This window comes from Heptranchias perlo, chromosome 8 (genome assembly GCF_035084215.1).
Source record: "Heptranchias perlo isolate sHepPer1 chromosome 8, sHepPer1.hap1, whole genome shotgun sequence".
NCBI classification, from domain to species: domain Eukaryota; kingdom Metazoa; phylum Chordata; class Chondrichthyes; order Hexanchiformes; family Hexanchidae; genus Heptranchias; species Heptranchias perlo.
The window spans coordinates 79,673,320-79,700,019 of NC_090332.1; the positions used below are offsets into that span (position 1 = coordinate 79,673,320).

At 45.3% G+C, this 26,700-nt stretch overlaps 1 long non-coding RNA gene across 1 annotated transcript in view; it reads left to right on the forward strand.

The window, feature by feature from the left end:
• The first annotated feature begins 2,553 nt into the window (after nt 1-2,553).
• The window catches only part of LOC137324245 (uncharacterized), a 60,830-nt gene continuing 36,683 nt past the window's right edge, over nt 2,554-26,700 (forward strand). Inside the window, exons 1-2 of the long non-coding RNA XR_010963567.1 lie at nt 2,554-2,694; nt 3,132-3,173. This is a non-coding gene — a long non-coding RNA (uncharacterized lncRNA). The remainder of the gene's footprint in view (nt 2,695-3,131; nt 3,174-26,700) is intronic.

Genomic DNA, 26,700 nt, shown 5'->3' on the forward strand with positions numbered 1-26,700 from the left:
AACATTTAAAATGAACTGGCTGAGGAGCAAAATTCCGAACAGAGCTCTCACGTCACTGGGTGGAGTGGCAGGTGCACGCAGCAGCATAATTCAGGTTTTCCAAATGGCACATTGCACTGTAGAGTTACTGATCTGAAAGCATTATCTGTAATGTAACAGCGTCCTTAATATGACCTGGCTCCTGAGGTGTACAACCAGTTTGGCATCCATGCACATCTGAAACCACTTTGCATCAACACGAAACCAGTAGTATAATGACAGTGTAAGTGAGCCATAACTGCACTGTAACCACCCATCAATGCTTTGACACCAAAGCAGAACCACGCGCTGAAGGGAATTTTCCTCCTGCGATCAAGGGAAAAGTCAGGATCCATCTGAAACATTGGGAAAACATCGAACCTTCCTTTACAGCTCAAGTTCTTCAAAAGGAAAATCAGCCTGTCACCAGGCATTTTTTCCTTGGCATTGTGAAAGGAATTCAGAATAAGGCACTGTATTACCATTTTGTGCTTTACATTAAACTGGTCTTATTGTGCACTTGTGAACTGTGCATCTGTGACATGTTTTCTTACTTGATAGTTTTTATACATGGCTAACTTGAGGGAGAACACATCAAGATTTTGCATATTATATGTGTACAGTAATTGAGTTGATCAGGTTTTATAAAATTGTATGCTAGGCTTGTAGCACACCTGCTCACAAACTGGTTAAAATGAAGAAAACAGCATTAAAATTAGAACCTGAACATTTTCCAAGAGGCACAGCCACTCTTGGATACAAATGAAAAATATTCCAACATTGAATATTTGTTACGAGATGTAGAGAGAGGCAGTATTGGGTCTCTTAAAACTAGATTTTTTTAAAAAATGGTCTTTGTGGTTAACGCAATAAGTAACTATTCAAAAATATTTTCCTCTAAACTTTTATCAAAAAAAGAAATAAAGGCCTCAGTGATTCTAACATTTAAAAGTGACCATACCCATTCTTCTCTCAGTTTTATAAACTCTGCTGCAATTCTTCGAATGGAACTGAAGGGAAACTTTAAAGGGGAACTATTTGATTGTCGGCAGATGAAAAGAGTCACACATCATTTTTTTCCCCTGAAGATGGTGGCCTTTTAATTTAATGTTAATTTTGAATAAGTCCTATACATTAATATTTGCATTTGTTCATTAGTATTTTATATTGCCTGCAAGGAATGATCGAGTAAAGTATTCTACAGGTGGCTATTGTGTAGAAATTGTTGTTAATTTGCATCTTTTTTTTTATTCGTTCACGGGATGTGGGCGTCGCTGGCGAGGCCAGCATTTATCGCCCATCCCTAATTCTCCTTGAAAGAAAATATTTTTCTAACTAACGAATTTGTGAGAAATTCCAGCATTGTAGCAGTCCTTAGCATATGATTTCTTAAAGCAGGATATTATCTACAGCGTTACATATATGATATTGATATATCTATAATTTATTAAAAATCTTACATCTGCCGCACTTTATATATCAACCTTTTCCCATTATAAATTCCTATGTCTACGTTTGTAATGGAACCTGCCTACATAAAGGCGTCACACTGTAATCACACCCTCCTGTTAGTGCTGGCGCTGTAGCACTTCAGTTTTGTATCTCCAAGTTCCTCAGCCTGTACTGCAGAGAAACTCCTATACAGCAACTAGTTCTACTCCTCTGCTTCAGGAACTGCCATAAATTTTGTCAAAGTATTATACAAAAATAAGGATAGAATGTATGACTTTAAAATAGGGACTGAATTTTGTCTGGATTCCCTGGCTCAATTATTCCCTGCCCTCTAAACTCCTATCACTTGAAGACTACATTTGATCTTCACTTCCCACGGGCAATGCCACAGGAGATCGAGATGCGTCTGTTACACCAGCAGTATTAATGCAGAAATCCCGACTAGCTCAAATTTCCCAGCAACCAATCAAGCTTTATCACTTACTCTCTGGGCATATCTCTCACAAAATTTTCTTTCAACACCATGCACACTCTACTGAACAACATATCCTCCAACCTACCATGCCACGGGAGATCGACCAATATGATACAAAAGCAAGGAATGCTAGAAAGAGACAGTGGGTCAAATAGCATCTGAAGCAGTGCGATAGTTTGATGTTTCGGGGGTATGATCCTGCATCAGAGCTGAGCACTCAAAACACTAACCTGCTGTGTATTTATGGAATTTTCTGTTTTTATTTCAATTTCCAGAATACTTGGTTTTCTTTTTAATCTGTGTGATGTATAAGAAGTTAATATGTATTGGAAATACTGAAAATAAATTGTTACACGTTTCTACATTTTCAAAAGGAAAATGCATCAGTGCAGTACATTATTTTAGATTAACCATACTCATGATTACGGAGCACATTGTGCTGAGCAGGGTGATACACAGAGTATTGGAAATTGGGCTTGGAAAGTTTAATTATCATTTTGAAAGCGGATACTGATTATGCTGTGTCATGTGATGATGAGATCATCAAATAAACGCCATATAATTAGCTTCACATTTCCGATCTGCAATACCTCCTTCAGAAATCAAAGAGCTGGGATCTTGCCTGCGTATTTCTTGGGAATATTTTCGCTTTAACGTAAATGGTGAATGGCATCTCCTGGGAAATAGCTTGGCAGAGCTACCGAACTCAGCAATGCGAGAGAGCTAAACTTACATTCATGGCTGGAATGGTGTGTTTACGGAAATTACTATCTATACTAAAGTTAGTTTAACTCTCATCACGTGGCTGTGGTCAGTAACCTGTCGCGGCCGTCCCTTCAGCGTTGTCATTAGAATTAGTCATTTAAGGGAAGTGGTTCAAAAAAATCACTGAAAAAATGTGTAGAAAATAATCAAAGTTATTTGCAGTTGATTGATTGAAGGGGCTAGACTTCTGCTTTCGTACAATGAAACACAATTGAATCCTGATGACTGCATTACTCCAGGGATTTGTAAAGAAATTCTACTGTTGGATTAGGATTATGCATCGATCAGGATTTCTAGGTAAATAATGAATGGGGATGATGGCTTGGAAATTTATACTTGAACTGGAATTGTGATTGGCTGAAGTATGTGGTTCTCCATTATATTTTAACAGGCACAAACATATGTTTTTATTATGTTACAGATTACAATATAACCCAGAAAAAAAGTACAAGAAGTAGATCTGGTAAGCAGTTCTCACCCACGTGTTAAACATGACTTTAGATCCATCATTCGGGATGGACACTGGGTGCAAATGAAAGTTGCATGGTAGCATGTACACTAATTAAAAATATAACAGATCTGAGAAACAGTTTTATCTGATGACCTCAACACATAACGGTTATGTACCAGGTCTGAAAATATGCTGACAGATATAAAATCATTAATGCTAAAGTCTATTATTTTTGTAAAAAGGCACGGTAAGAAACAGAAGTTGGTTAAAAAGGCACTTTAGAAATGTTGGACCCAAAGGAATTGAAATATTTACAACACTACAAGTTAACCCAGGTTCTTTTTTATGATCAAACCTTTGCAAAAGATGTATGGTGAATATAAAATTAGGGCAGGAAACTTTGCATGTTGAACAGGCATTAAAGAATCATTACAAACTGGAAAGCAACACATTTTTTGAAATAAATAAACTTCAGTAGTTTCCATTAAATCTGAATGACAGTTCTAAGTTCAATTCTCACTTCCATTGAAAAAAAATTAAGAGATTCAGTTGAGTGTTTTCTTATATTAGTCTCATGTTCTATGCTTTACTTTGTATAAACATTCTAAATGTTTTGTACGTTATTACATTAGTGAAACTTCAATGTTGCCCTGAGACAAATTTTAATTTACGCTGATAGTTTAGCTGCCCCTATAAATTAACTTATAGGTTTGACTTTAAGTCCCATGTTCTTATAATTATACTCTGGTAGACCTCTCATTAGGGTAGATTTTTCTGTCCTGACACTTGGACTGTGGGACTGGTGCACTGTGACCAATAAGCCTGCAAATATTAGGGGTACCTATTATACATGGCCATACTGCAGCAGGGTAGAAATTCAAGCTGCAACTTACAAATGAAGCCCTTGCTGGACTTGCATCTTAAAACGGCTTTACGCTGCAAATCTAGAAGAGCCTAACTGCATTTACTCACATATTTGGTGGGCTGGAGGATGGCATTTGGATGTCACTGTATATGTCCTTGAAATTTGCAACATTTGAAGACTACTTCTCTGCTTTAGCACTTTACGAATTCAGGTCTGCTGTAGTTATGTTCACGGGTTCACTGGCATTAGCTTCTTCTGTGTGTCTTACTTTTATGGGAGTTGACTCACACTGTCCTGCACTCACTCGTATGGTAGCAAGGCCCGGGAGTGTAACGATGAAACTCCCTTGTAATCTGGACTCAATCTGTGTGTCTTACGCAGGTGTACTTCATCTAGATGAGGCAAAGTTTGGTTCAGTTCCTAAACTGCTTTATTTCACAGTAAGGTGAAATGTACACAGTAACAGGTATGATCTGTGCCACTTAGTTTAAATGATGTAACTTATGTTTGTGTAAAGATATAAAATTAAGAAAATGTAATGTTATTCCACTTTGGTGGGTTGTCTTATTTAACTTAAAAACAATAACCTCTCGGCATTCTGTGCCACAGTTCCAGGGCAGCACAACTCTCCCTTCACAACATTTTTATGCTTGACTGTCTCGGCAGTGTGTTCTGCTCAAAAACATGACTGCATTTCTCGGTGTTTGTGTTTTACTTTAATCCTAACTGTTCACTATCAGGAAGAGAGCAAAACCATCCAAACACAATGGCCCCGATATCTACGGGAGGCGGGGAGGGTGCGGGTGAGGCCAAAATCGTCCGAAGTATTTGGCAAGGCCGATCTTAATGACAGGGCATCGTTTGCATCTTGTAGAGCCCCCTCCTGCCTGGCAACTGGCCAAATGGACAGTCTCATCGGTGGACAGGGGAACTGGGTGGAGGAGGCCCACGATTGGGAGGGTTGGGGGAAGGAGATTCTTCATCAGACAGGGGTGCGGGAGTCCTAAGATTGGGGGATTGGGCTGGAGGGAGGAGGCCCGAGATAGGGAGGTCAGGGGGGAGGAGGCTCTCGATCGGCAGAGCTAGGGGGAGGCCTGAGATCGGAAGGGTTGGGGGAAAGAGCCTGGAGATCGGGTCTGAGGGAGGACAAAGGCTTTCCTGAAGGAAGGGGGGAGCACTCCTGCTTCTCCTGGCTCACAAGGAATGCTAAAAGAACCACTTAGCTTGGGGAGCCAGCAGCTCCCATCTCGGTTCAACTATCAGGAATTACACAGGTTGGGCCTCCCCCTGACTTTCTGTTAAATTTAAGTCATGGCACCAATGATGTCATCAGGCTGCAAATTTGGTTAATTAAGACCCTTTTGCGGGAGCCTCGTCCATGGCCTGAATTCTGGACTTTAAAATTTAAAGGGGCAGGAATGAGGTTGGGTCGGGGTGGGTTGCCCGATTCAATATATTAATCCCCCCTTGACCCACTCAAGTCTGTCGGGGCAGGCTGGGAGGTTAAAATTGAGGTCAATGGGTGCAAGGTGTTTATTTCTTATGGAGCAAAACCAGCGGATTGGGTTATTGTTTCACTTTGCGGAAAACAACTCCTGATTAGCATGTTGACCACTTTTCGTCTGACTTTGGATCCACAACCCAGACCCTGATAAACTAACAGCTTGAAAGCAAGCTTAAACTCAAAACACATTTAAAAATAATTCATAGCTATATCTTTTCCATGGAAAAGTGGCCAATGAATCCTGAAGCATGACAAGGACAAAGTGGCACGAATCAGGAGGGAACCAACCCACACATGAGGAGGAGCCTACAATTTCAAGTCCTTTTTAAGAGGCCAGACTGAAAATCCTGAGGCTGGAGAGCATAGCGGAAATGAGGGAAGGTGAAGTCAGAAGCCTTCCCCAAGCTTAGTCACTCATGCTCACATTCTAACACACCATCTAAGTATTGTTCGAAGGGATGGCTTGTGTCCAGCTTCCTAAGATTTGTCCTTCTTCTATGGGAGTCTCCAAGAATCAGTTACAGATCCTAGTGCCGCACAAGAAGCCAGCACCTCACCATTCTGTCCTGGAATTAATCTGTTTCTAACATCAACACAGACATATTCATAGGAACATAGGAACAGGAATAGGCCATTCAGCCCCTCGAGCCTGATCCGCCATTCAATGAGATCATGGCTGATCCGTATCCTAACTTCATTTAGGATACACCTTGGCTCCATATCCCTTATTACCCTTGGGAAGTAGATATGCACCGAGTGAACCACAGAGCATGACTGAGCAGGTGCCTGTGGTGATGGCAGTGGAAAAGTAGGAATATGTGGGCTGGATGGCCAGTTAACATCCTTTCTTAGCCATATATCCCTGGTATTCAAACCTCATAGTGTCTGCATTTGAAAGAAGGACACCCTCTGATTACAAACATTTTGTGTAATCTTTCGAAAATGTGCTTAACACCCTGCAAGACTTGGTGTTGACTATGGTGGAGCTGCATCTATACATTTTCACATAACCACTTTTTGGAACTGCAGTTCTCCATCTAGTGTGCGGCAGCTCCAAGGAATCTGCAATGGAACCTCCAACGATAGAGGTCCTCTGCACAGTGAAAACATCTCCCATGAATACTCACACTGCTACTTTGGAGGCTTTGAGCTCCAATCTCTAAGCGATTTCCCGACCCTTAATCATCCATTCTATACCAGTGTGAATAATCCCACCAGAAAGAAGATCTACTTGACTTAAATGGAAAGGAGGATCGGGAGAGGTGTACAATGGGCGGCCGATCTGATATCGCTGTTTTACACTAGCGCAAAAAGTTAAAATGACCCCATTGTGCGTAATACAAAGTGGGCAGAGATCCAGCATAACTGATTTGGGCCCACTTTTGTGGTTAGGATCCCTTGTCTTGTCAGTGCAAATTGGGCATTCCCAAGTAAAAAATACCTTCAATGAACATTAAAGTATAGCTGAATGAATGAGATTTCAAAACATTAGTACCTTATTACAGCTCTAAAAAATACAAAACAATATTTTTCTCCTCTTCCCCTTGCCTGGTCTCAGAGACAAGAAAGCAGGTGGATAATATGTTTACAGCACGTGCCAGTGCCATCCTGAAGCTGGCTACTAGGAAACACAAAAAGGTAGCTCCTTCGGGCTTCCCTTTCTTGAAAGACTTGCATTTACATAGCAACTTTAATGTCTTCAGGACAATGAATTACTTTGGAGGTAAAATCACTGTTATTTTGTAGTCAAATGCGGCGACCGATTTGTGCATAAAAAAGTCCCATAAATAGCAGCTAATCTGTTTGGTGGTTAATGTTGGTTAGAAGGAGGAAGCCTCCGAAAGCTTGTGATTTTCAAATAAAATTGTTGGACTATAACTTGGTGTTGTAAGATTGTTTACATTTGTCAACCCCAGTCCATCACCGGCATCGCCACATCAATGTTGGTTAGGACATCAGGAGAACTTCCTGTTTTTCTTAGAGAAAATGTCATGGGATCACCTGATCAGTCATAGTTGGGCTTGGCTTAGACAGCACCTCTGACAATGCAGCACTCTCTCAGTACTACACTGAAGTGTTGGCCTAGATTATGTGCTCAAGTCCTGGAGTAGGGCATGAACCTTCCACCTTCTGACTCAGAGGCAAAAATGCTAGCACTGAACCAAGGCTGATATTTCCTGTGGTGAATTGCCTGACACATCTGATAGCAGCATAACTGAAATTAGCAGCTCAACATTTTGGAGACCATGAACTTGCCAATATTTTTCTTTTAAAGATATCTGTAGACCATCTAGTGATGCTCTTCAGTTGGCAAATTGGAGGGGATCACTGTTGCTCTGATTTTCCCTGAGAGGAGGTGCTGACCAGAATCAGGTTAATCTTGTGTTGGCATTGGTCATAAAAGGAAGATCTGTTCAGGCTCTGGTTTAGCATATGTGCTTTTTATGATGTTTGCCTAAATAAACAATTGAATAATGGCAATACTTTGTATGCTAACAAAAGAATTCTATTACAATGAACAAAATCTATTTGTAACGGGATTATAAGTCAGAGTAAAAGACTAAAATGTGACTTACAAATGAAAAGTAATGTAGGACACAAAGTAACAAAAGTTTTAATCTTTAATCCCAATCTACTTTTAAAATGTACTTGTTCTGCAGCCATTTTTGTATTCCTTGAAATAAATGTCAGTGGAAATTCAGTATTTCAGAAGTCTACTGTTGTATCTGGAGTGTTAAACAAAATCAGTAGTTCTTAAACATGTAGAATATTAACGGGAGATTCTAATAGTAACCATTTCCAAGAATTGTACAATTACAAAGGCAAATAAAAAGGTGTTTGATCTTTCATTTGTGAAAAGACATAAAAGCCAACAAAAATGGCAGTAAGGTGGGAGTTAAAATAGAGGTATGTAGCTACACTAACTGACTTTCCAATCATTTGAAAACAAACATCTGCAATTCATTACATCAAAGGCAAGTCGCTCCTTAAAAACATTCTGCTAGATAACAGGTTGATAGGAGAAAAAACCTACATGATAAAAATCATTTTCAATTGTATGAAATCAATAGAGTTCTGTAGGAAAATAAAAATTTGGTTCTTGAATGAAGTTACTCAACCCAAAATAAAAGTGACATTCAGACCTTGACGAGCAAAAGATGAAGTAATGAAAAACGTACTGCTGTGAGAAGAGTCACCATATTTAGTACATGGCCTATAATTTCACATTATTTATGAGGCCAGTGGTTTAAAAAGAATCTTTAAAGATATTTTCAGAATAGAGATGAGAGTCCTAGCATGACAACCTTTTATTAATTCAACGGTCTGATCAGACTGGAGGAAACTGCAGTGGTTGACTCACATTTCTGCTATAATTTACATAGAGACTAAAGCAGCATTTTGATGTCTGTGTGTTTTCCTTGTGCAAAAGCGAGTATTTATCTGAAACATACCTTACCATTTCTTTAGTGTTTAACTTGCACAATATTAATGCAAAGATAAATGATACAAATCAGTCAGTTAAGTTGTGTCAGGAGTGTATGTTAGGAGTAATCAAGAAAAAGCAAGTTAGCACTAAACATAAAACTTCACAACCCTCAATAAGCAAGTGGGAGTAAATTGCAAACCTCAATGATCCTAATCATTAGGCAGAAAAAGACAGCAACCAATTGTCCTCATTTTGTTGTTTCTTTGCCCATCATTTTTTAATTTACTTTCTCCCCTCCCGTCATCTCTGTGTTTTCTTATTGAGAAACCTACATGAAGGACAAAGGCCCATGATTCCCCCTCTCTCATCACCCCACCATTGGCAGCTGTGCCTTCAGCCACCCAATACGCCAGAGTTTCCCCCTGAAAGCACTCCGCCTCTCCACTTCCCTCTCCTCCTAAAACCCATTTCTCCAACCAAGCTTTGGGTCAGTGCTGCTAATATCTCCTTCCTTGGTTTGGCATCCACTTTTTGACCATGCCTCTGTGAAGTGCTTTGGGATGTTTTTCTATATTAAAGGCACTATATAAATGCAAGTTGCCATTGCTTAACAAAGGGATTTGGAGAGAAACATTTGGGAGGGGATGTCTGCCTATCAGGAATGGTGAAAGTCAAGGAATTCTCAAAGAGCTCTATGGCAGGCTGATTTAGTGTAGAATATCCCACAGATGTTGCTGAGGCTTCAGCACAGCGGCCAGTTAACGGCATTAAAAGAACAGAACATTGAATTATTTGCCAAGATCCTAAGATGCCATCAGTTGATACTAGAAAGGGTTGCTTGTCGTGATGATACCTGTGAAGCAGTCTCCCTAGCTGAAGAAAATCATGGTTTGGTTATGCTGCTTGTTATTAGACTAACAAGGAAATGTACATCTATAAAGATAAGTAGCTAGTTAAAACGCTCCCCACAGTATATCAGATATTTACTTTTGAATGTACTCCATATAATACTAGGATTATATAACATACAGCATACAATCTTTGCATTTGTAGGTTTTATGTGGATTGTGTATAGATATAGAGGCACTGGAGAAGGTGCAAAAAAAATTCAGATGGATGATACCAGAATTGAGAGGATATACTTATCAGGAAAGGCTGAACAGGCTGGGGCTCTTTTCTCTAGAAAAGGCAAGGCTGACGGGTGACCTGATAGAGGTCTTTAAGATAATTAAAGGGTTTGATAAACGTAGAGAAAATGTTTCCACTTGTGGGGGTGTCCAAAATTAGAGGTCATAATTATAAGATAGTCACTAATAAATCCAATACGGAATTCAGGAGAAACTTCTTTACCCATAGAGTGGTAAAAATGTAGAACGTGCTACCACAAGGAGCAGTTGAGGCAAATAGCATACTTGCATTTAAGGGGAAACTAGATAAGCACATGAGAGTTAAGGGAATAGAAGGGTATGCTGATAGGGTTAAATGAAGAGGGGTGGGAGGAGGCTCGAATGGAGAATAAAGGCCGGCATAGACCAGTTGGGCCAAATGAACTGTTTCACTGCTATAGACTTGATGTAACATTTGGAGGCTATAGAGACTGACGCATTGATCTTTCATTATGCTCTACCAATGTAAAGACATAATGCATTATGCATTGTGATAATGGTTTGTGGTGGATTCAAAACATCTGAAATCTTTGCTATACACAGATTATACACAGACAAGGGCGTGAGGTAGTGAAAAGGCCTCATGGTGATTGAAGGTGCAAATCATTCAATTGCTCACATAAATGATTTCTCTAAGAACATTTTTTGTAAGCTTTGAACTGTGATTTTATCACTGGAGGGTGAATCTATTTACTGTTGTGGCACTTTTGGGGTCAATTACATTTGCGGCATGATGTTCAGCAAGAGAGCAGAAGTTACAGGTATGTTTACAATAATGTTTCACTGGCGATATGTAGGGACACTGGGTGCTAAATTGGGCCATATAGTGCCTGTTGTTTCAGCGCAATGCAGCCTCTCGAACATCTAAGATTCCACATTTCCAGCGTGATGTGCGCCAGACGCCATCTTGGTATAGGAGTTAGCGCATGCACAAATACCGAACGCTGGAAGCAGATAAAGTAGGGAGAAAATGCGTGCAATCAGTGTGCAATGCTGATTTAAAGTGATAGACACCATTTTGGACCTTAAAGCTCAACTCAACGCACAGTCTTAACCATGCACACCTGAACGTGTCTTAGAGTGCCTGTAGGACTCCCCACCAGCGCTATTTAAAGGGACCATGCAGGATTTACAGGTTAGTTGTTGGATTATTGCTTCTGGCTGCTGGTGGAATAGGAAGTGTTTTTTGATGCTCCCTATACTTACTGAGAGTTCCTAGAGTACATTTGAGAGCGGTTTGGCAGGTACTGCCTTATGGTTCGGAAAGTTAAAACCATGGTTGAACAACATTCGTGGCCACCATGGGTGATCTGCTAGGGCTCCCGCTGGACATTGAGCATGACTGGGAGCATGCAGAGAGGCCACACATAGCAGGTCAAGCTGCAAGGAGAGGGAGGACGAGCAGGTGCAGGACACTGAGCAGGAGGCCATATCCAATGGGGGTCTTCTGGGACCAATTCTCTTACCTCAACATGGCCGAGGAGGATTGCATCCGACGCCTGAGGTTCACCAAGGAAGCCGTGACTGAGATCTGTCAACTAGTGCAGCCACAACTGCAGCCTCAGAGCAGGGCGAGGACAGCATTGCCTGTGGCTGTGAAGGTCACCGTGGCGCTGAAATTCTATGGCTCAGGATCATTTCAGACCTCTACTGATGATATGTGCAACATCTTGCAGTATGCAGTGCACTGCTGCATAAGGGAGGTCACAGACGCACTGTACGAGATGAGGATAGGGTTCATCACCTTCCCTCTTTACAGAGACAAGCAGAACGAGCGAGCATGGGGGTTCACTCGCATTGCTGCCTTCCCCATGGTGCAGGGTGCCACTGACTGCATGCACATTGCCATGCGTGCCCCACATATCAACACGGCCATCTTCGTCAACTGAAAGGGCTTCTACTCCCTGAATGTGCAGCTGGTGACCACATGCATTGAATCAGATGCCCGCTATCCTGGGAGCAGTCAAGATGCCTTTGTCATGCGGCAGACCAAAGTGCCAGCTATCTTTCACCCGCCTCGGCAAATCAAAAGCTGGCTACTGGGCAACAAGGGCTAGCCCCTCACGCCATGGCTCATGACTTTGGTCAGGAACCCATGCACATGTGCACACACACATGTGTGTGCTGCCACACCATAGGCATCCTCCAACAATGCTTCCGCTCCCTGGACCGGTCTGGAGGAGTCCTGCAGTACTCCGCTGAGCGGGTGGGCAGATCCGCGGTGGTATGCTGCATGCTAAACAACCTCGCCATCATGAGGGACCAACCTTTGCCACCAATGATTGGAAATGACCCTGAGCCAGAGGTGGAGGAGGAGGAGGCTGAGGAGGAAGAGGCTGAGGAGGAGGAGGAGGAGGAGCCGGTAGAGGAAGTGGAGGAAGACCCAAGGGTGCAACAGGGACCACACACCTTGTCTGCAAGGGCTCTGCGTGCTCGCCTGATCCGTGCCCACTATCAATAATGTCAACTACATCCTCCAACTCACCAACAGTCCTACACTCCCCACCTTACCACTCCCACAAGACAATCAAATTGCCCTCCATCTGATTACACACTGGTGTCCCTCTCAGCTTATCGCACAAATAAAAACCACCACCAAATGCAAATTCAAAGTCACATTTATCAATGAATAAATGAAATTATGGAAACATTACAGAACTATTCATCCTTGCGCATTGCCTTAGTGCCTGTCGTTTTTGTGCCTTTACCTATCCTACTGCTCCTACAAGTTGCATCCCCAGTGGCTGGAACATGGATGGTGGGAGGCTGCTGGCCATCAATGGAGGAGCGTGCAGATGGCCTTGGAGGACGAGCAGCTCTGGGCTGGGAGAGCCCGGCTTCAGACTGCACCATCTCAGCATGGTCTGCAGCAGTCCGGCCTGGCTGGCCGATAAGCAACAACAAGGGCACTGGTGGAGTGGCAGGGATGCTGTCATCCTGTGAGAGGACAGCAGATCCGATTGCCATGGCGCCACTGCCACTCTCCCGGGGTGGCACCTCAGCAATCGTGGTGATCAGCTGGAGAACAGATTGCTGGAGTGATGCCCTGGAAGCTCCATTCAACAGTGGTCCCCAGATCCACGATAGCAACAGTCTGAGTTTCTATTGCAGCAGTCTGAGCTTCCATTGCAGCAGTCTGAACAGCAACCATCGATTTGTACTGCAATGGAAGCCGTGACATCAGCCTCAGATGCTGCATCATGGTATATTCCACAGGTGCGCTGATGGAGGTGACAACCTGTTCCATGTTGGAAAGGATGGGCTCCAAGCTCTGTGCAAAGCCCTGTGCCAAGTTGGAGCTGGACAGCTCCATACCCTTTCTCATTGTGCGCAGGCTTTCTGGCAGGCTTTCCAGTGCCCCAATCATTTGGTGGTGTACGCCCATCAGCCGTCTTCAGTAGCCTGGACCATTGATGGCCTCTCTGACTCTTCTGCAGCAGAACTAGTGAGCGACCTCGCTCTCCGGCGAGCTGGTACCTGTGATATCCGTTCCCCCCGCCCCGGCTTCTGCACACTTTTGTCCGATGTCTCACCACGTGCAGATCCCTCCTCTAAACTGGCTTCTAGTTTCGGTGCAGTTTCGGTCTCTGAGCTGGTGGAAGCAAGTGTCAGATCGAGCCATGGGTGTGGCTTCAGTGTCCTCCTTCTCCTCCTCCTCCTCCTCATTAGACGGTGCTGCCACGTGCTCTTGGGTATCTGCAATAACAAAGCGAAACAGGTTGAGTTGTGGAGCGGGGAAAGGAGCAAGTAAGACTTGCGTCCCGACAGCATCTGCAGCACGTGAGTCAGAAAAGATTATGGGTGGAGGGAGATGTGGGAAAGGAGAAGGAGCATTAGATATGCAGAGGCCCTCTTCACCGGGACCTCCAGTGCAGCATGTTGTGCGTGGCTGCAGCGACGGCCTGCCCAATGCTCTGAAGCACTATCGCCTCTAGTGGGGTGAGGACATGTAAGCGTACCCGTCCACCCTCAGGTCTCTCCTGCTCCCAGCTGTTATGCACCACCTTCTCCTGCAAGACAGAGGACAGTGTGTCACTGAATATTCTTCAAGGTGTGTGGGTTATGTGCCTGCCATGGTCGAATAGCTGCCAGTGTGTGTGAGACCTGTGAGTGGTGGTTGTGTGGCCTGCAAGTGTGGTACTATGTGCGGGTAAGGTGCAGCATTGCATATGGATGGGCAGTGTTTGTTGGTGGGGACGGGGGGTGTGATGTGTGGAGCAGTGCTGCAGTTGGTTGGATGTGCCACTTGACACTTGCATTAACTCACCTTGACCACTCGTGTCAAATCACTGAACTTCTTTCGGTATTGCACCCACATGCATGGTGCCATGCTCCTGGCATTCACTTCCTGGGCCACAGCCTACCAATGCCTGCAGAGCTGCAGCCTGGAGGGTCCCCTGCCACCCTGTGGGTACATGTTGGCCCTCCTTTCATCCACCCCTTCCACCAGGGCCTAAAGTGCATCATCCGTGGGGCCCCTCTCTCGTGCTGGTCCTGCCATCCTTGCGGCCATCTTTCCCTCCTCCTAGTGGACTATGCATGTCCCACTTAAAATGTGCACCTGCACCTTTAAGAGGTGCAGGCTGCCGATGACACGCGCTGAGCACGCCCCATTTCCGGCTTCCTCATTCTCCAGCTGGCTGCACAGAGATATCGTGGTAAGTAGCAGGCACCTCGAAATTCACGTGCTGCCTGCGTAGGGCCATCGAGTGCAGGGTAATTGCAGATCACATTACCCGCGCCCAAAAATGGGCCCAATTGAATTTTTCCCCCCCCCCATTGTACTTAATATTGCCTTAAAAAACAGTATGTTTGCATCCTGTAACATTGGGCATGATTTTATCGAGGGGGCGGGGTGGGGGGTTGGAATTCCTGATGGGAAACCCGGAAGTATGGTTTCCTGGATGTCTTTACGATTTTGACGTTAGGAAGTCATTTTTTTTTTGACACCCGATGGGCCAGCCTGATTGACAGGCTGGTCTCACTAGGAAGGGAGAAGAAGAAGGAAGAGGCGTGAACAGGTAAGTGTTTGATGGTGTGGGGGGTGTCATTAAGGGGGAGTGTCAGGAGTCTTTGGGGGGGTCAGTCATCGGGGGTTAATGGGGGAACTCAGTCTCTGGGGGCCAGCCATCAGGTGGGTCAGTCATTGGGGTGGCAATCAGTCTTCGGGAGTGATCTAGGGGCATCAGTCATCGGGGGGCAGAGTCATCGGGGAGTCAGGGTTTGGGGTCATTGCAGGGGTCAGAGATTGCGGGGGGTGTTGGAGTTTATGCAGGGTCAGAGATCGTGGGGGGGTTGGAGATCGTGGTGGTGGGGGGGGGGTTGGAGATTGTGGGGGAATCAGAGATCATGGCCCCGATATTACCAGGGAGGCGGGATGGCAGCGGGGGGGGGGCGATTGGGTGCGTGGGTAACCCGGCCAGTGAAATCCGTCTGTTCCCCACGCGATCGCGGGTAAATTGAAGCCACTTACCGCGGCTTCCGGGTTTCCCATCGGAAACCTGCGCAGCAAGTGGACTGCGCACCCACATCACAGGCTGTCAGCTGGAGGATCTCTACTTAAAGGAGCAGTCCTCCAACGGCTGCTCCTGCAGCAAAGAACCAAAATTATAGAATGGAGCAGCCCAGGCGAAAGGCTGCTCCAGATTTACTGATGCCTCACTCTAGGTCTTACTGGATGGGGTGAGGAGGAGGAGGGATATTTTCTATCCGGCGGACAGGAGGAAGTGGCCTGTCTCTGCCACCAAGAAGGCCTGGCTTGAGGTGGCAGAGGAGGTCACCAGCAGCAGCAACGTCTCCCGCACATGGATCCAGTGAAGGAAGTGCTTCAATGACCTAACTAGGTCAGCCAAAGTGAGTACACTTCCTCATTCTCCTACACTCTGTCTTCCACATCACCACCCCCACCCCCCAACTCATTCCGTACATGCCAACACTACTCTATCACATCACTCCTCACATCCACTCAAACCTCATCCTCAACTTACCTGCACTTCCTCACCTCCCCAGTACTCATCCCACTACTACAATATCATGGCTCTGTCTCATACTCACCTTCTAATGCATCTCTTTCACGGTTAGCCTCACCCAAACCAATGCATTCAGCGGTTAGCCATGTCACTTTCCCTCACTCAAGCCTCTCTACTTTCTCCCCTTATGGGAGAAGAGAGCCCAGAATGCACGGGAGAGAGCGAAGACCGGAGGGAGGCCGCAACATCAGGTCGTCCTCACGGACACGGAACAGGAGGCTCTTGAAGTGAGCTGCACCCTCGAGTGCCTGACCGTGGGGAACACCGAGACTACCACCTGACAAACAGCTGGTGACAGAACTTTAACATTCAGCACTCACAATAGCAAATGACGTTAACATGCCTTGCCATCTTCAGCACCTCAACATCTGTCATCATGCTTAATATTGCCTTCTGTTCTCTTACAGGGCCTTCAGCGACTGCCGTGATGGCGAAGGGGCGACCTGCCGGCCTCTGAGGGGGCACCATCACATCTGAGCGAGCCATCCACCAGCGCAGATACTCACACCTCGGTGGATCCCTGTCCTCGCTTAGTTGGGGTCACACATGGTGAGTCACCACACATGTGAGCACGAGCAGACATTGTTAGCAGGGGCAGCTGTGGAGAGTCTGTGTTGGTGGGAGCACTCTTCTCCAGGCTCTGCTCAGCTGGACACAGATGCTGAACCCTGGGGGCCATCCTTTAAAAGGAGAATGAAAGAGGGGCAGCAGCACATTTGCGAGGTGCTGGAACAGGTGTCACGCGCACTCTCCACAATTGTGCAGAGGATGGAGAAGTCCAACTCCTGCATGAGTGGAATGGTGGCACAGGTACAGGAGGGGATCTCCGAGATAGTGTCACAGGAACGTGAAGGCATCTCTGAGATAGTGCGGGTAAGTGCAGGAATGTCTGCGATGGAGGGAAGGCTAGCCTCCATTGAACTTCAAGCATGGCTCACCAATGAGTCCACTGAAGCCCTGACAACGGCCCTTCGGACTCAGGGTGAGCAACTTTCTGCCGCCTTAAACAGGCAGGCAGATACTCCAGCACTGGCCTTACAAGGCTTCACACATGTCCTCCAAACTGTCGTCCAGCTGGGTGGTAGGAGTGATGTGGGCCTGGCCCAGGAGAGGGATGATGGCAAAAGGGGACATGGAAGTGGGGACGCCACTCAAAGTGCCCCCACGTCTCACCCGTTGCCCCCCTCTCAACCAGTACCCACAATGCTGCCTCCTCTCCAGGTGATGTGGAGATGCCAGTGATGGACTGGGGTGGACAAATGTAAGGAATCTTACAACACCAGGTTATAGTCCAACAGTTTTATTTGAAAATCACAAGCTTTCGGAGCTTACCTCCTTCGTCAGGTGAGTCGAAGGAGGTAAGCTCCGAAAGCTTGTGATTTTCAAATAAAACTGTTGGACTATAACCTGGTGTTGTAAGATTCCTTACATTTGTCCTCTCCAGGTGGTCGAGTCTGCCCCTGCACAGGTGCAGGTGGAGCTGTCTTTGGAGGGGCCCTCACGGGCACCGAAACCCAGAGGGCGTAGGCCCAAAGCATCTAATCGGTCAAAGCAACCTGCCACTACCTCTGCTGCAGCCACAGGGGAGGCACCATATAGGAGTAGTCGTGAGCATAAGGCAAAGGTTTTGTGAGCACAAAGGGGATGCACAAGGGTGTTTAACGGTTTGTAATGTTTTTTATTTATATTTGATTTTTGTTAATGGCACATGAAATATTATTATTGTCACCACTATGCCACGTCTTGGCCATTCTTGACTGGCTTGTGTAATAAATCCCTTTCATGAGGTTCATCATGAACACCCACACTTGATGCCACCCATTGGGTCACCCTACAGTGGGCGTATGTGTAGTTGCACGATTATTTTGTGCAGGTGCCTGTGGCGCAGCACTGTGTTGTGGAGCTCCACGTGGCGGAGGTGGATGGCGTGCCTGGCGAGGCTGGTGATGTTACTTGTCCTCGGATGAAGTGATTAATGCAGTTATGGCGCCCCCCCCATCCTGACGGTGTGAGTTTGAGGGAGTCCGCAAAGTAGGTAAATGTGTTTGCACAGCAGAATTTAGGGTACAAATTAATAATTTTGAGTGGAAAGGCAAAGGTGTTACAGCCAAAACTTTGTCTGAAGTGACAGAGTGCGCTGCTGCAATAAATGAGGTATTCCCCCAACTGTCAAAAAATCCTTTGCATCTCCCACTGGCTGCTGGCTGAAACACGTTCTGCTGCAACAGAGAGTGTTTCCCACAGCACGGGAAACATGCTGAGGATCCGTCAAAATTCCACCCCTGCCAAAATCTCAAGTCAATGAGGTCTGTCAAGTATCTCAACTAGCTAAATAAGTTTCTAAATTATCATCCCGTCGGCTTTAATTGCCGGTGGCAATCTCGCATGTGGGAGCTGCGCGCGCACCCAAATGCTCTGGGATTCCGCCATTTTCAGAGCCCCCCTGCCCCCAACGCACCTGCTCGGCCATCCGAAAATCGGCCCCTATGTGGAGGTCGGAGATTGTGGGGGGGAGGGGCGGCGGGGGTCGGAGTTCGTAGGGGTGGTCGCCGCAAGTAGGGCTGGGCCTTGGGGAAGCATTGCTGTTCCTCCGGGCCCACAAGCTGTGCTATAGATGCACTCACCTGCAGTTTCGGGCCTTCTCGCCTCCTTTCACATGACGTGAAGGAGAAGGCCTGGGAATCCCTGCCCCCAGGGGTTAAAAAAAACCTGTCAAAATGGAGGCCCGCAGCCCCCTTGAAAGCTTTTACTGACCGACCCGCCTCCTAAGAGTGGGTTGGCTGCCTGCCCCTCGTCCAGTCTCCGATAAAACCGGAAGTGGGCAGGCTGGAGGCGGGTTGGGGGCGGGTTTTAGATTTAAAACATTTTTACTGCCCCCCCGCCCCCAACCACCCGTTTTCCCCATTTAAAATCATGTCCATTATCTTCACATGTTATGATTAGTGACTGGCTCGTCCTACGTTATTCTTTGTTCTCAAGTGTAATATATTAATGGGTGAAATAGAATTCTAATGTACACTAGTTGTATTATCATTAAAAAAAGACAAAGTTTGTTTTTATCCCCAAGGACACCCTTGCTGATTTGTTTTTGTTGCGTGCAATTCATCACTGTCTTTAAAAAGGAGAGGTTTTGTATATGTGGTAGGGACAAGGACCGAGTTTGAAACTTGAAACCCATTTTGGAAATAATAAGACCCATTTATCAACACATTGTTTTTGCAAGGATGTTTCACTATCTTCAACAAAGTAAGAGGCGCTTTCTATTCAAAGCAATGTTTTCCCAGTTCATGTATGAGAAAGTAATACTTCATTGTGAGGATAAGACCAAACTAAACCGTTTGTATAAAATACAAAGCATGCAAAGCTTTCATCAACTGAAACGGCGACTTGGCAGATTGTCAGTCCTATTAACAAAGAAAAGGATGTAAATGTCAGTGTTGTTTCAGCTTTTAAACTTCCTAATAATTATTCAGTAACTAGATAATGTTTAAGAATGAGTGTAAAAAACAGTGCCTAGTAAATGAAATGTAAATAAAGGTGTTGTTGTGTAGAAGGTGTGGACTCGCTAGGCCGAATGGCCTCCTTCCATGCTGTAACCTTTCTATGATTCTATAAGTTAAAGCTCAACAGAGTCCAACTAAATTCTTACATATGTGAAATGTGATAACGGATTTTTATTAAAGACTAATATACGTGCTGTTGTGTTGCTTACAGGTTAGTCTGGAACGTAGTGCACTGTTTCAGTTCTTTTACCATGGTCCCGTGGGAGTCTAGACATGACAGAGTTTTGCCCATGGCCACAATGCAGCTAATTTACCAAAGCAGTATGACACATGGCTGACATGAAGTAAAATATTATGGACCTTACTTATACTAAAAAATACAGAGCCTCACAGATATAATAACAGACAGAACAACCTAGAAATTCTGCAATCATTTTGGTTGCCAAATGGAGGATTTTTGCCGGCAGTGATTTGGATTTGGGGTGGGACACAGGCACGTCAGAGTTCTGCCCTTTCTAATATACACCATAAGTTCTGGTGGACAGGGCTGCTGGCAGAAGATGCGCCCACCCCCAAAGAGGCAGGAGTCTGCAAGTGACAGGGTAACTAGGGCATGACCTGATCGGTCAGAAATTCCATCATTCAAGCCAGTATTGCACTTGTCTTAACAGAAGCCTTTGATTTAAATTAATGGAAGATAATCTGGCAGATTCCTTTACAAGCGTGCGCTCCAACCTGCCTGATTATCTGATACTCCACTGTGTTCAGGCGATCCAGTTCCTCCATAGAGCAGACCCAGGAAAATCTCACCTGGAAAATCAAACACAGTGTGCTTAGGAATATCTGATATATCCTCCTGGCAGGAAAATAATGCCAGAAAATTGCTCCTGTACTGTCATTTTGTCTTTTGACGCACTGCAGTGCAGAAACAATTGTCAAAATATAACTAGGGCCTAAAATAAAATATAAGATTTTATGCATTATGAATTGTGGTTAGAATTTTCATCAGCCAGGGCATGATCTAAAAGGGAAAAAGTTCCCACAAGGTGTTAAAAATTTGCTGTTTATTGATAAGGTAAAGTTTACCATTTTACATTGGAAATACAGACACTTGATTAAGAAGTGATGTTTTAATGGCTCCCTACAGACCCCTATGGGAATATTAATAAACAATTGTGTACAGTCAGCTTTTCTTTGAGAGGTGAGAACAGGAATTTTTAACAGCTTTGTGACATTAACTTGCTCTTAATCTGTTATGTTGATTTACTGCAGATGTGATCAGGCCTGTTCTTATTTAAACTTCATATGTTCTGAGACTTTGAAGTCTCACCTAATTATGATATATAGTGGCTGTATTATTTTACAAGAGCATACAAGAAAAAGGTTTTGTGTATCACTGGCACATATTACATTATGTGCTAGTAATACACAAATCGTGGCCGTTGGTCTTTTCTGTTAGAATCTGCTGTACCCTCTGCCCCCCATCCACCTGACCGCATCCAATTACTGCCTGTAGTAACTGCTGCTGCCTTAAAAAAAGACTTGCATTTATATAACAAGGTGGGTATGACATTGGAAAAGGAGATCAAAAAAGGTATATAGACATTTAAGATAGAAAGAAGGAAGATAATTGATAAATTAATCAGACGTAGAGAGGATAAATCTCCTGGTCTCAATGGATTGCATCCACACATAGTAAAAGAAGTTAGGGAAGAGATAGTAGAGGCACTATTGCAAACACAGTATATACAAATTCATTAGAAAAGGGAATAGTGGCAGAGGACAGTTAATGTTATTCCCATATTTACAAAGGGATACAGAACAAATCAAAGATGTAATGGAAAGACATCGAGAAAATGAAAATATAATAAAATCATACTTGACCAACTTTATTGAATTCTTTGAAGAAGTAACACAAAGAGTAGACAAGGGTAATGTAGTAGATGTAATATATTTAGATTTTCAAAAGGCCTTCGATAAGGTACTGCATTGTAGACTCAGGACTAGTTCAGAACATGTGGAATCAGGGGACTCTGTTTTGTAGCAAGTTGGCTACAAAACAGAAAACAGAGAGTAGGGGTCAAGGGTAGCTACTCAGACTGGCAAAAGGTAGTGGTGTTCCACAGGGATCGGTGCTGGGACCACTGTTGTTCACAATTTACATCAACGATTTGGACTTGAGAATCGGAAGTACAATTTCAAAATTTGTGGATGACACGAAATTGGGGGTTGGGAGGTGGGTGTAGTTAATACAAAGGAAGAATGTGTTAAAATGCAAGATGAGATTAATAAACTTGCAGAATGGTCGTGTAATTGGCAAATGAATTTCAATATAGATAAGTTTAGTGTGAGGTAGTGCATTTTGGTAGGAAGAATAGGAGGCCACATACTGCTTGGATAATAAGAGTCAAAAGGGGTAGAGGAGCAAAGGTGATCTCAGGGTACAGATACACAAATCACTAGAAGTAGCGACGCAGGTTAATAAGGCCATTAAAAAAGCAAATCAATCACTGGGGTTCATTCCTAGAAGGGTAGAATTGAAAAGGAGAGAAGTTATGTTAAATTTGTATAGAACCTTGGTTAGAGCACATTTGGGGTACTGTGCACAGTTCTGGTCTCCATATTATAAAAAGGATATAGAGACATTGGAGAAGGTGCATAAAAGATTCACAAGGACAATACCAGAACTGAGAGGATAACCTTATCAGGAAAAACTAAACAGGTTGGGGCTCTTTTCTGTCGAAAAGGCTGAGGGGTGATCTGATAGAGGTCTTTAAAATAATGAAAGGGTTTGCTAGGGTAGATGTAGAGAAAATGTTTCCACTTGTGGGGGAGACCAAAACTAGAGGTCATCAATATAAGATAGTCACTAATAAATTCAAGAGGGAATTCAGGAGAAACTTCTTTACCCAAAGAGTGGTAAGAATGTGGAATGCGCTACCACAAGGAGTAGTTGAGGCAAATAGCATAGATGCATTTAAGGGGAAGCTAGATAAGTACACGAAGGAGAAAGGGATAGAAGGGTATGCTGATAGGGTGAGATGAAGTAGGGAGGAAGGAGGCTCGTGTGGAGCATAAATACTGGCATAGAGCAGTTGAGCCGAATGGCCTGTTTCTGTGCTATAGACTTAATGGTCGTGATTTTAGCATGGCGGCGGGAACTTGGCGGGTGGGTAATTAATTGTGTGGGAAACCCGGAAAAATTTTTAGCACGTCGGTTTGAGAGATCGTAACTGAATTGAAAGTACTTAATTTTACTTCAGGGTCTCACGTCTCTAAGCTACGCAGCGGGCGTACTGCATGACGTGCTGTGAACTGGAGTATTTAAAGGGCCAGTGCAAAAATGGATTTTGAAGGAGAAAGGAGAAGCATCGAAAATGAAGAGCCAAGGCAGCACCTTGGTTCAGCGATGCTTCCCTGGAGATTCTAAAGGCTGGTGTGAGAAGCAGGAGGGAAGTTCTCTACCCAGCTGACAAGCGGAAGCGACCTGCTTCTGCCACTAAGAAGGCGCGGCTGGAGGTGGCAGAGGAGCTCAGCAGCAGGAACATGGTGCCCATGTCCTGGATTCAATGCAGGAAACGGTTTAATGACCTAACCAGGTCAGGAAAAGTGAGTACATTTGCTGATTCACCCACATCCTGTGAAAAGGATCCCCTCCCACTCTCTTCACTCTGAGTTGGCAAGGCTATTCCATCACATCACTCCTCACATCAACTAACCTTCACTTTCTATGCACTTCCTCACCTCCCCATTTGTGAACCCACCACTGCCACTCACCCCAGTCCTCGTGCAATGTGATGCATCTGCCTGATAGTCACCCTCTGATGCGCCTGTTTCATTGTCAGCCTCACCCAAAGCAGTGCATCCATCGGGTGAACATGTCACCTTCACCCACTCACATATTTGTTCTTTCACCCTTTGTAAGGGAAGAGAACGCAAAATGCACGCAAGAGGAGTAGGACCGGAGGGGACCCACCACACATTGTGGCCCTGGCAGAGGTAGAGGAGAAGGCGATAGATCTGAGCCGCACAGTTGAATGCCTGGCCATCGGAGATGACGAGACTGACAACCCGCAACTGGCTGGTGACAGAACTTTAACATCCTGATGTTATCGATGATTGACCTGTTGCACACCTCAGGATGCTTATTGCAACATTACATCACTTCTGCGATGATTTTTAATATGGCAGTATGTTCTCTTCCAAGACCTTCAAGGAGTGCTGAAGAGGCACACAACGTGGATGAGGACAATTTCTCAGAGGAGCTCCAGGCCTCTGTGCGTGCATCATCACATTATAGCAAGCCATGCACCAGCGCAGATACTCACACCTCGGTGGGTCCTATTAGACAGTTAATTGTGTTGTCACCTGTTGATTCACCACACACAAGTGAGCATGAGTAGACACTGGTGGCAGGGGCAGCTGTGGAGAGTCTACAATAGCGGAGAGGATGGAGGAGTCCACCTCCAGAATTAGTGGAATGGTGGCGCAGGTAAGTGCGGGAATGTCTGCGATGGAGAGAATGGCAGTCTCCATTGAGCTTCAAGCATGGGTCACAAATGAGTGCATTCAGGCCCTGCCGTGTGATCAGGGTGACCAACATTCTGCCGCCTTAAACAGGCAGACAGATACATTAGCACTGGCCTTACAGGGCATCACACATGTCCTTCAAGCTGTTGTCCAGCAGAGTAGTAGAGTAGTAGGATTGATGTGGCCTTGGCCCAGGAGAGGATGATGACGAAAGCGGACATGGAAGTGGGGACTATACTCAAAGCGCTCCCACGTCTCATCCATTGCCCCCCCCCCCCCCCCCCGCCTCAACTGGTACCCGCAATGCTGCCTCCTCTCCAGATGGCCGAGCTTGCCCTTGCACAGGTGCAGGTCGAGCAGTCTTTGGCAGAGCCCTCACGGTCTCCAAAACCCAGAGGGCGTAGGCCGAGAACATCTCAGCAGTCAGGGAAGGGACTTGACCGACCTGCCACTACCTCTGCTGAAGCGACAAGGGATGCACCACGTAGAAGCAGTAGGAAGAGGAAGGCGAAGGTTTTGCGATCACCACGGTAATGCACAAGGATGTCTGACACTGTCATGTTTTTCATTTCTCTTTGTTTTTTTTATATTCACAATAAATGTTATAATTGTCACCACCACTGCCACGTCTTGTCCATTCTTGAGTCCCTTTTGTGAAAGCGCCCTTGCATGTCCCTCATCATGAACAGCGAGACTTGACGCCACCCGTTGGGTGAATTTACAATGGGTCTACGTGTGGTTGCAGGACTGTTTTGTGCAAACGGGGCTGGGGGTGGAGGGCGGTGGCTGTTGTTGGTGGTGCTGGTTGTTCCAGGTGGTCTGAGTACTTGACTATCTTCACTTTGCAGATCTTCTTATGAGAATCTATCAAATATGAGTGATCACGCCAGGTGTTGCTGCTCTGCCGATGGGTTGCCCATCATCCTCATCCTCCTCCTCATCTTCTTCAATGTTGATGGCAGGTGCAGATGCATGGGACCTCATCCACCGGTAACCTTCTCTGTTGAGCAATGTTGTGCAGGACGCAACACACGACTATTATACGACTATTATTCTACACACCCTCGCCGGTGAGTACTGAAGGGATCCCCCAGATCGATCCAGCCACCTGAAGCGCATCTTAAGCATTCCTATGGCTTGCTCTATGACAGTCCTGGTGGTGATGTGACTGTTGTTGTACCACTGTTGTGCCTCGCTGGGTGGGGTTTCTCAGAGGTGTCATGAGCCACGTTTGCAGGGGATATCCCTTGTCTCCAAGGAGCCAGCCCTTAAGTCTGTTTTGTGCGTGGAAGTGTGCCGGGATGTTGGATCCATGCAAAATGAAGGAATCATGGCAGCTGCCAGGGAATTTGGCACACTCCTGCAAAAACCTCTTCTGCTGGTCACAAACCAGCTGTGCATTGAAGGAGTGATATCCCTTTTGGTTGATGAACAGTCTTGGCTCATGTGGAGGTGCTCGGATTGCTACATGTGTGCAATCAATTGTGCCCTGTACCTGTGGGAAGCCAGCCAGAGAGTGGAAACCCACTGCCTTCTCAGTCTGGCTGATGTCGTCGATGGGGAAGTTGATGTGGTCAGATGCCCTGGCAAACAAGCCATCTGTGACCTGTCGTATACACTTATGGGCAGATGACTGAGCGATTCTGGTGATGTCACTGATGGCACCCTGGAAGGATCCGGAGGTGAAGAAATTGAGGGCAGTGGTGACTTTAACTGCGACGGGCAATGCGTGGCCACCAGGCCCAGCCGGGAGCAGCTCTGCATGAAGGAGCCTGCAGATGTCTGCGACCACCTGGCGACTCAATCTGAGCCTTTGTAGGCACTGCTTCTCAGAGAGGTCTAGGAAACTCAGCCTCTGTCTGTAGACCCTCTCATGAGGGTAGTGCCTCCTGCAGCCTTCGTCCCTCCATTGGTCTCCTCTCTGCTCTTCTGCAGGTCCTTGTGGTGTACCTCTGTCTTGTGGAGCTGCAACTGCCAGAACTGCACGCTGTGCCTGGCGTAGATGGTGATGAGCCTCCTCCTCGGATGTAGTGCTGAATACATCCATTGCGCCCCCACCACCCATGCCCATCCTGATGGTGTCAGTTTGCGGGGGTCCAAAAAGTAGGTAAATATTTCTGAACACAAGAATTCTGAGTGTGAACAAAGAAATCTCAGTCTAAACTCAAAGAACTCCCAGCCAAAGTTTTAATTGTATGATTTCTATCAATTAGTGTTAATTGTATTCAGGTGGGGGGTATCAATTGGGGACTCTCTTGTATCCTTTTTTTCGGAGAGCTTAGCTAGGATGTGGTGTGTGTGTGTGTGTAAGGGGAATCTCTGTGAATAAAGACTTGGAAGCAACCAAATACCAGGCTCTAATATTCTACCCTTCACCACATGGCTATCCAATTTTAACACAAAAATTTGTCTGAGAGAACTGATTGCCCTGCTGCAAAAATTCACCTTTTCTTCACATGTCAATCACTGGTTTAAAGGTCCAAATGGGTGCCAGCTGCAACTCACCTCCGTTTCC